The sequence below is a fragment of the Nelumbo nucifera genome, chromosome 7 (assembly GCF_055504915.1).
Source record: "Nelumbo nucifera cultivar China Antique chromosome 7, China Antique-T2T, whole genome shotgun sequence".
In the NCBI taxonomy this organism is placed as follows: Eukaryota; Viridiplantae; Streptophyta; class Magnoliopsida; order Proteales; family Nelumbonaceae; genus Nelumbo; species Nelumbo nucifera.
Genome location: NC_142655.1, coordinates 53,644,827 through 53,655,238, shown reverse-complemented (window position 1 = coordinate 53,655,238; position 10,412 = coordinate 53,644,827).

Below are 10,412 nucleotides of genomic sequence, written 5' to 3'. Positions count from 1 at the left end.
ATCATTCATTATCTCTTCTACTTTTCTACTATTGGCTTGTTTGTTGAATTCTCTAGTCATTGGTCCTCCCCTTCACATGTTTGCTTTATTGATTTTGAAGCCACTAATCATATGACATGGGCCTATCCAAATTAACCAAGCCACCTTACTGATACCCATCATAGACACATTGTTACTACCAATGGTCAAAAGTTGAACATCATTGGTAGTAATGATCTATTCCTTAGGCTTTCACCCACTGTCTTTTCCTCTTTCGAAGATCTATTTTTTGTAACTAATATTACTACTAATCTAGTTTCTATTAGTTAACTTGTTAATGAGGGTAACGTTTTTACTTTTTCTCATGATGGTTGTTTGATCCAGGCTAGTACATTAGGATGGTGATAGGAAAGAGATGTAGGCTGAGCCATCTATTTTCATACTAACAACATCCTCAACATATCTTAGTTCATCCATATTTAGTTCATTTTTAAGTCAAAGAAATAATATCTAGGATTTGTGGCATAAATGATTGGGTCATCCATATTCTGAAAAACTAAAGTTTTTGTTTATTCTAGTTTAATTAAGAATATGATTCCTTCCATTCATACTTTTAATGTGCCTTGTTTTTTTTGTTGCTTTAATAGAAGTTATGTTTTACCTTTTTATCATACATCTGATCAAGCCACTTCACCCTTTGAGATTATACATAATGATGTTTGAATTGTTTTTGTTCATTCTCATTTTGAATACAAGTATTTTGTATTGTTTAATGATGCTTGTACCAGATACACATGGATCTACTTGTTATGACATAAATAAAAAAGCTTCCTACACTCAAGCTGCTTCTCACCATGGTTCGAGTTTGGTAAGTCACATGTGAGTATTTTTTGGTCAAATTCATTAGGAGAATACATTAACAGAGACCTTCAAACTTACTTGAGGAGTTATAGGATTTAGTCACAATGAAATTGGCTTGACACTCGTTAACACAATGGTGTAGCTAAGAATAAGAATGGACATGCCCTTAGTGTTACGAGAACATTGTTGTTGAAAACACTTGCACCATTGTCATTTTGGGTAGAGGTAGCCAGTACAACTTTGTATTTGATCAACAATCTTCCCTTTTCTGCCCTTGTGAATACTTCTCCTTTTTAGAAGCTTTTTGGACATCCTTTCGACCTATCTCATCTTCATATTTTTGGTTTATGTTTATGCATCTTCCTTCTCGTGAACATTCTAAATTATTTGCTCAATTTGCTATTTGTGCCTTTCTGGGGTACAGTCCTAACTGATGGTGCGCAATCCGGCCGGTCTTAGCTGTCAACGACCTTGCCTCTGAACTGAGCAGTAGGGAACCTGAAACGGAGAAGATGAGGAAGCTCTGGGAGGAACCCGGTGTAAAGGCTCCGAAGCTCAAGTTAGAATCCTTCAAAGGTGAGATAAAACCAGATAGCGCAAATTTTGCATACATGTTCTTGGGGGGTAGAGAGCCTTTTATAACCACCTCGTGCACTCACTCCTAGACTTCTTCCAGTTCGGGTGTCATCACCTCTACTGGGGCAGAACCGCCACTGCTCCTTTTGTCGGAGCCGTCTCTGTAACTGGAGATGGAGGTGGCAGGTGACGGTGGCAGGTGGCCATTGAAGTGCGGCTGTCAAGCGTCAGATCCCAAGTCAGTCAGGTGCGCCGCCCCCAGATACGGACTCCTTCGGTGTCAGGTACGGTGTTCTAGAGGCGAAGTCTTGAGCTCGGATAGGAGTGTCCCGAACTACCATGAGGCAGGCCAGTTCGGGTCACTGCTTTGTGTGGCTCGGGGTTAAAGGGAGAGTTCGGGCTCCTCGAAGGGAGTTCGGTTTCCTCGAGGGGAGTTCGGACTGCTGGTTTCTTCCCTTTGGTGTTTGCACCCTGGGTTCGTTGCTTTAAGCGTTGAGCTACTTGTTTTTTGCCATGTGGCATGATTGCGAGGTCGAGCCAAATCTTCCTTCATCAATTGCCCCCCACTCCTCGCGCTAAGGGTCTTGCTCTGGCGCGGGGAGTTCGCGAGGTGTCAGGTAGATTTGCCCTGACCTTTGGATCTTGGTTCTAATGGCGCGAGGTGCGTTGTCAGGGTTCCTTGGGTTTCTTCGAGCGTCCAAAAGGCGGGAAGCGTGTCGGCCTGCCTAGGTGCTGATAGATGTGATGACGTGCGCTTTTTTTCAAAATTTCAAAAAGTGCGCCACTTGGGAGGCGCGGTAGCAGGCGTCTTTTCAAATTTGAAAAAGTGCGCCGCTGCCGCTTTTATTGAGGAGACGTGTACTGGCGTTCCGTCAGTTTCGAAAAGACGTGCACCGGTGCCCTGTCAGTTTCAGAAAGACATGCGCCAATCACGTCTCGGTCTCAGGGGATGCGCGGTCGGTGCGGCTGTGGGCCGTCAGATTGGCTTTGATCTAAGCCGTTGCTTTTCGATCACTGTGAGTATAAATAGCGGGGGGGGGGGGACCCCAGTCGCTGTCACTTCTGTGTTTCTCTTGAGGTCGCGTCCGAGTTTCAGCTCGCATCCAGTTCGCGTCTAGGTTTTTTCAGTTCGCGTTCAAGGTCTTCTGCTCGTCCGAGCACCTGTGGTCTACAGCCTTTTTCCGGGTGAGTACTTTCCTGGATCCCATCTCACTCCCCGATGTCTAGCTTGGATAGCGCAGATAGTCCTTCTAGCGGGTCTGATGCAGGTTCTACGAACCGAGTTGCATCCCCTGACAGCCCTAGCGAGCCGGAGGTAGAGCTCGAGAAAGAGTTCAAACTCGTAGGCCGAGGCGCTTCGGGCAGTTTGGCGTCCACCTCTCGTCGGGGTCGGATGTTAGACAAGTTTGGTCCTTCGACCATGACGCCCGAGAGGCTTCAATCCCTCATTACCTACTATAACTTGCCTAGGGAGTACGCCTATTTCATACCTTCGGGTAGCTTTCCTTGGGAACACGGTCCTGATGAGATCGTGATATTCCGGGAGCAGCTCGCCACGGTCCTGATGAGTCTTGAACCATTTCGGCGTGACGGTCGGCTAGCTTCACCCAAACTCCATTTGAAATTTGGTGGGGACAATCTCCTTATTTTGCAAAGAGAGCTTTCCTTTGGACTTGGAGATTTTTTCTTCAATCTTGATGCTTAAGAAGCCGGCGAGTCCCCACCCTGGGCGTAGGCGGGCATACTACCTGTCTCCTCGCCTGGGCTTTAAGCTTTTACATGAACTCCCCAACAAGGTCCCAGCATGGAAGCGAGACTATTTCGGGGTGCGAAGTGTGTTGGGGTGGCCGTTTCAGACCGGGTGGGGGATGGCCGCTCCAGACTCCGGGGTCACGCTTGACAAAGAGACGGCGAAGGGCCTCCGGCAATGGGCGCGGCTTGGGCTGAAGTGTCAACAGTATCTGACGGAGGCCAAGCTCAATGCAGCCGACCTGAGCTCGGGTAGGTTCTTTACTTAGAGATTCTGTCTTGCTGTTTTTCTTGCTTTTTACTGATGGCGAACTTCTTTTCGCAGGTGTGATGGATTCTCGAGGGACCCGGGGTGGGCACTTGTTTCAAGGCATGAAGAGGAAAAAGCGGGTTGCCAAGCGAACTCGCTCCGAGATGCCCCGGGATGCGGAGCCCGAGGTGCTGGACTATCTGCCAGAAGATCTGCCCAGGGAGCTCGAGATGGTTCCTCCGATGCAGGAGCCGGCAGGGGGCTCTTATGCTGAGACTACTTACACAGGGGCTCCTACATACTTCGGGTCTACTCATACGCGAGCTGGGCCTTCGGGCTCGGGGGCCCCGGGGGATTTCAGGAGTGTGCTGCCGCCGACCCATGCTCTTCAAAAGAGTAAGGAGGCTATTTTCCCCGAGGAGGTCGCGGCGTGGACTGATCTCCCTTTGCATCAAGTGGCCTGTCGTGCCGTTACCCATGCCATGGTGGTAAGTGTTCTCCCTTTTTTAGAGCTCTTTGGCTTTCGTTTTGTTGGTTCTTTTGATCACTCGGTTCCTTTTGGTAGGTGAATTCTTCTATTCACGCCTTAGCGGCTTAGGAGGAGAGGAGCTCGAGGAAGACGCGAGCTGCCGAAGAGGCTCGTTGTGCTGCCGAGGAGGCTGCTCGTGTTTCCCAGATCAGACAGGCGAGGTCACAGAGAGATGCCGAGGCCATGGGAGTGGTGGTGAAACACATGGTAGACTTGAGGCTGGATCTGCAGCATCAGGTCGAGTACCTTCAGGAGGACATCAGGGAGAGGACACAGATCTTTTCTCAAGGTATCGAAGATACCAAGAAGAAGGCTGTCGATGAGTACATTGCTTCGCCGGGCTTTGATGATCTGATGGTGGATTCATACAGGAGGGGTTTTAAACTAAGCCGGTGGATGATCCGGAATACGTACCCCGAACTCGATATTAGCGCCATATCCACTTCGTGGATAACTCAGGAGATGGTCAATGCTGCTGATGGTGAGCCTGACTCCGAGGGCGAGGCGGGGCCTTCGGGTATTGTTGAAGTGCCTTCTGATAATGAAGAAATAGCTCTGGGCTTGTAAATTTTTTTTTCTTTTTATGTACTACCTTACTTTTGAAATGGAATGACTTTTGGTTAAGTGTTGGTTGTTCTTTCTCCCAAACTGAACATATTTTGCTTCATAATCACGCGACCGATTTATTTTCTGTCTGGGCTACCGTACTTACGCGGCCTGTTTTGGTGGTGATTTTATCCACTTTGCTTGGCGGTCTATAGGTAGTACCGCCTTAGGTTGACGATGTTCCATGCTCGGGGTATTTGCTTTCCCTCTAAGATTTCGAGCTCGTATGTTCCCCCGAGTGCTTTCTTTACTCTGTAGGGTCCTTCCCAATTTGGTCCGAGTTTTCCCACGCCGGGTTCGAGTACCATGATCTTACGGAGAACCAGGTCGCCGACGCGGAAGCTCCTCTTCTTTACTCTGGCGTTATAGTACCGAGCTACCTTTTGTTGGTAGGCCACAGTTCGGATGTGCACGAGGTCTCTTACCTCATCCAGTAGGTCAAGGTTGGTGCGTAACTCGTCTCCGTTTGTCTGCTCGTCGTATGCTTCTAGTCGCAATGTAGGTACTTCGATTTCCGCCGGAATTACCGCTTCGGTGCCATAGGTGAGGTTAAATGGGGTTTCTCCCGTTGCGGTTTTTTCTATGGTTTGGTGAGCCCACAGGACACTTGGTAGCTCGTCCGCCCACAATCCTTTTGCTCGGTCTAGTCGTGCTTTCAGTCCGCGGAGGATGACTCTGCTCATTACTTCTGTTTGACCGTTTGCCTGCGGGTGTGCGACCGACGTGAAGTTCTGACGAATTCCCATACTTTGGCACTATTCTTGGAACTTAATATCCTCAAACTATTTGCTGTTGTCGGAGATCAGTACCCGAGGTAGCCCGAAGCGACATACTATGTTCTTCCAAAAGAAGTTCTGTATGTTTCGGGCTATAACTGTTGCCAGGGGTTCAGCTTCTATCCACTTTGTGAAGTAATCTACTGCCACCACTAGGAACTTTCTCCCACCTGCTATTGGCGGGAATGTCCCTAGAAGGTCGATGCCCCATTGTGCAAAAGGCCATGGACTGGTGAGGTACTTGAGGTCGACAGCAGGCTGATGGTGGATATTGGAATGCTTTTGACACTTGTCGCATTTTCTAACGAGCTCGACGGCCTCTGCCTTCATCTTTGGCCAGTAGTATCCTTGTCAAAGTGCCTTTTGAGCGAGAGCTCTACCCTCCAGGTGTCCGCCGCACAAGCCTTCATGAGTGTCGCGGAGTACGAGCTTGACTTCGGCAGGTCGCAAGCAACGTAGGTAGGGGAGCGTGTAGGATCGTCGGTACAACCGTTTGTCTATTATGACGTATTTCGCTGCCTGGCGTTGCACCCTCTTGGCTGCATTGCGGTTCGCAGGGAGGGTTCCCTCTAGCAGGAAGCTCGCGAGTGGGTCGATCCAGCTCGGCTCTGCTTCAAGGATGAGAGCGACCTCTTCTGCCCCATCGAGAATGCTGGGCCGAGGTAAGTCCTCTATGTACACAATTCTCATGGCGTTGTGACTAGTGTTGGCTAGCCGGGATAGGGCGTCGGCCTCAGTGTTCTCTGACCTCGGTGTTTGCCTGATGAAGTGTGACTGGAAGTTGAGTAGAGCCTCCTTTACTTTTGCCAAGTATGCAATCATTGTGAGCTCGCGTGCTTCGTACTCGCCTGTAACTTGGTTAACCACAAGCTGGGAATCACTACAGATAACTACATGCTTTGCTCTGACCTTGTGTGCTAGGTTCAACCCAGCTATCGGTGCCTCGTACTCCGCCTCGTTGTTAGATGCCGCAAACTCAAAGCGTAGTGCGTATTCCAATTTTATTCCGCTCGGGCTGCGTAACACTATTCCAGCCCCGCTGCCCTGTTGGTTTAAGGAGCCATTTGCGTGAAGGATCCAGGGCTCCTCATCCCAGTTCGCGTTTGGCCTAACTAAGAGAGATGCTACACTGACTGCTACTTCACGGGGTTCGGACTCTATTGGCTTTGGAGCTCCGAGCTCGCCCGAACTGGGGATCTCGGGCTCGACTAACTCAGGGGCTTCGAGGCTAAACGTGCACTCAGCGATAAAATCTGCCAAGGCTTGAGCCTTAATAGTAGTTCTTGGCTTGTACTGGAGGTCATACTCGTTGAGTTCGATGGCCCATTTCGTCAGTCGACCGAAAACCTTGGGTTTGAGTAAAACTTGCCTCAGAGGTTTGTCAGTCAGGACGATGACGGTGTGAGCCTGGTAGTACGGGCGGAGTTTCCGAGCTGCTATCACCAGTGCATATGCTAGCTTTTCTATCTGCGGGTACCTTGTCTCTGCTCCCTGCAAAATTTTACTAACATAATAAATGGGTCGCTGGACCCGGTCTATTTCTTTTATTAGGACCAAACTGACCACCTCATCGCTTGCCGAAAGGTACAGTTCTAAGACTTCGCCCTCCTCGGGCCGGGCTAAGGTTGGCACACTAGCGAGGTAACTTTTTAGCTCATCAAACACGAGCTAGCAGTCTTGGGACCATTCGAACCCTTTGCCTTTGATTGCTTTGAAGAAGGGTAGGCAACGGTCTGCTGATTTGGACATGAAGCGGCTTAGAGCGGCTATGCGGCCGTTTAGCCTCTGAACTTCTTTTACTTTCCAGGGTGGTCTCATATCTAGGATGGCTTTTATCTTGTCCAGGTTGGCCTCAATACCACGCCGGTTGACAATGTACCCTAGGAATTTGCCCGAGGTGACACCGAAGACACATTTGTTTGGGTTCAGCTTCATGCTAAATTGACGTAGGATTTGGTAGACAGAATCTAAGTCTTGTATTAATTCTTGTGAAAACTGTGTCTTGACGACCATGTCGTCTACATAACATTCTACCTTCATGCCGATTAAGGGCCGAAACAGCCTATTTACAAGTCTTTGGAAGGTTGCCTTGGCATTTTTTAATCCGAAAGGCATGATCTTGTAGCAGTACAGGCCGAACTCGGTTATGAAGCTGGTTTTTTCCTCATCGGACTGGTCCATCCTGATTTGGTTGTAGCTTGAGTAGGCATCTAGGAAGCTTAGCAACTCATGTCCTGAGGTCGCGTCCACTAGGCGGTCAATCCTGGGGAGGGGGAAGCAATCTTTCGGGCAAGCTCGGCTCAGGTCGGTGTAGTCGACGCACATGCGCCACTTGCCGTTTGCCTTTTTCACCAGTACTGGGTTGGCTACCCAGCTCGGGTAATGGACTTCCCTTATGAAGTCTGCTGCGAGGAGCTTCTCAACCTCCTCATCGACCGCCCTCCAGTGCTCTGGGGCTAAGTTGCGTTTCTTCTGTCTAACGGGTCTGACTACAGGGTTAGTATTAAGTTTGTGAGTTATTAGGCCGGGGCTAATACCGGGCATGTCGGTCACAGACCAGGAAAAAATATCTAAATTTTGAAGTAAAAAACTCACCAGTTCGGTTCGTAGGGGTTCCTCGACGAAAGCACTGATCTGTAGTGTGCGAGCTGGGTCTGTAGCCGAAGTCGGGACTGCGACCGTTTCCTCTGTGGGCGAAGCTCGTTCCTCGCCTTACTTTGTAGGCCGCTCCAGTTCGAGGTCGTCGGCCACCTTGGTTTTTCCCTTTAGGGTGGCAACATAACACTTGCGGGACTCGAGCTGGTCGCCCTGCGCTACCCCTACACCGAAGTCTATAGGAAACTTCATGGCCAAATAGTAGGTGGAGACCACCGCCCGCAGGATATGCGTGATTGGCCGCCCTATTATGGCATTGTATGGGGAGGGGGTCGCGACCACCAGAAAATCATGGTTGAGTCTGACCGCACAAGGCCATGTGCCGACTTCCACAGGTACTGTTATTTTTCCGAGGGGCCTGACTTCCTCTCCGCTGAAACCCACCAGAGGAGTGTTCGCGGGCTTCAGCTCACTCCTCAGTAACTGTAGCTGGTCAAATGCTGATTTGAAGAGGATGTCCGCTGAGCTGCCCGAATCTACAAGTACGCGTCTGACCTCGAAGTCGCTGATCCTTAGTTTAATTACGAGCGCGTCATCGTGGGGGTAGTGGACCCCTCGCGTGTCATCTTCCGTGAAGAAGATTGGTTCTTCGGTCTTCGGTCTTTTTGGGGGGTTCCGTTCCTCGAGGGCTGCTTCGCGAACTGAAGTACGAGCTGCTGCTGAGGTGCACCCTGCTACCACTGAACCTCCCACAATTACATGGATGGTTCCCCGAACTGGCCTCTCTTCCGGAGGCTATCGCTGAAATGGTTCGGTAGGTCTGCTGCTAGATTCGGGGGCATCCTTTTCGTGCTCCCCTTGCCGATTTGCCTTCTTGTTATTATTGTTATGTTGTACAAAATTTCTTAAGTATCCGCGACGGATGAGCCCCTCTATCTCGTCCCGGAGATTATTACACTGTTCGGTACTATGACCGTGGTCTCTATGGGAACTACAATACAAATTCTTATTTCTCTCGTTCGGATTTCCCTTTAGGCGAGGTGGCCACTTAACGTATGGGGCGTCCTTGATTGTCATTAAGATCTTGGTCCGCCTCGCGTTTAACGGCATGTAATCCGTTCGAACTGCTAGGGGAGCTCAGAACGACTGGTTCGGCTTCGGCTCTCGGGCCGGGTTTTTTCTGTCGACTGGGTTGGAGGGCTCACCTTCCCTCTTTCTTTTCTCATTCCCGCTTTCGGTTCGTTGGTTGATTTCTTCCTCTGTCCTTATGAACTTGTCCGCGAGCTTGAGGAATTCGGCCACAGTTGTGGGCTGGTTAGCCACCATGTGCCACTTGTGCGTAGCGTAAAAAGGAGTGCAAGTAAGTTTCTGAATTATTACTTTCAGCAAGTGTTCATTCCTCCCTCTTGGTCGGTCGGTTAACAAAAGGTGTGCGTTACTCCTCTCTTGGCCGCCGCGAGCTGCACCACGGGGTCTAACCGCGGTATCTGTAAGCATGCTTCATTGAATCGCTTGATGTAGCCTTAGATGGATTCTCCTTCCCTCTGGACTACTCCGAAGATGCTTTCCTCTGTTCTGTGGCACCGTTTGCTGGTGACAAAGTGTGCGGTGAAGACCTGCACAAACTGGGCCCAGCATTTTATAGACCCGGGGGCCAGGTTCCTGTACCAAGTGCGGGCTACCCCCCTGAAGGTGGTGGTGAAGGCCACGCACATGCACGATTCACTGGCCCTGGCGAGGTGCATTTGGGACTGGAAAGCGTCAACGTGGTCGTTGGGGTTAAAGGACCCATCGTACTTGTCCAAAGGTGGGAGCTTGAAATCCCTGGGCAAGGGGACCGCCAGGAGTTCTGATGCAATGGGGGGAAGAAATTGAGAGAATCGGGGCAGCTCCTACCTCGTCCGAGCTCGTCTCTTCCTTGCCTCTGAACTCTGACAGGACACGGGTGGCAGTTCGGCGACTTCGCCGGCGCCTTCGTTGTTGAGTGGGCCTGGTATTGGCGCTGCTGGCCTCTGTGTTGCCGAGCTCGATGGGCCCGGAATGTTGGTAGTCTGCTGCCAGGGCACTGAATCAGTTTTCCGTGAGCGGGAACTCGGGCTTGAAGCGCCGAGGTGCCGATCTTGCGGGCGAGGTTCCTGACCCGCCTGTGAGCTACGAGGCGGGGATGGTTTTTCTCTCTCTTCGGCCTGGGGACGAGGCCTGGCTGTTAGGGGGGTTCTGGGGCCGGGAGGCCTTTCCCTGGTGAGGGCGTCCATCCTGTGGGGAGGCCTTAACCGGCCTCGGAGCAGGGTGCCGAGGTGGAAGTGGTGGTTGGTTCAGCGGCAGTTGGGGAAACTGCTGTTGATAGTGATACTGGGAGATGTTGTGCAGTACTTGGTTCTGTTGAAGCTGGTGTTGCTGGAACTGTTGCATTTGGGCTTGCATTGCCTGCATGCACTGCATCAGGTCGTCCAACCGGTTTTGGCTGGCTGCCAGGGGGACGGTAGTTGGT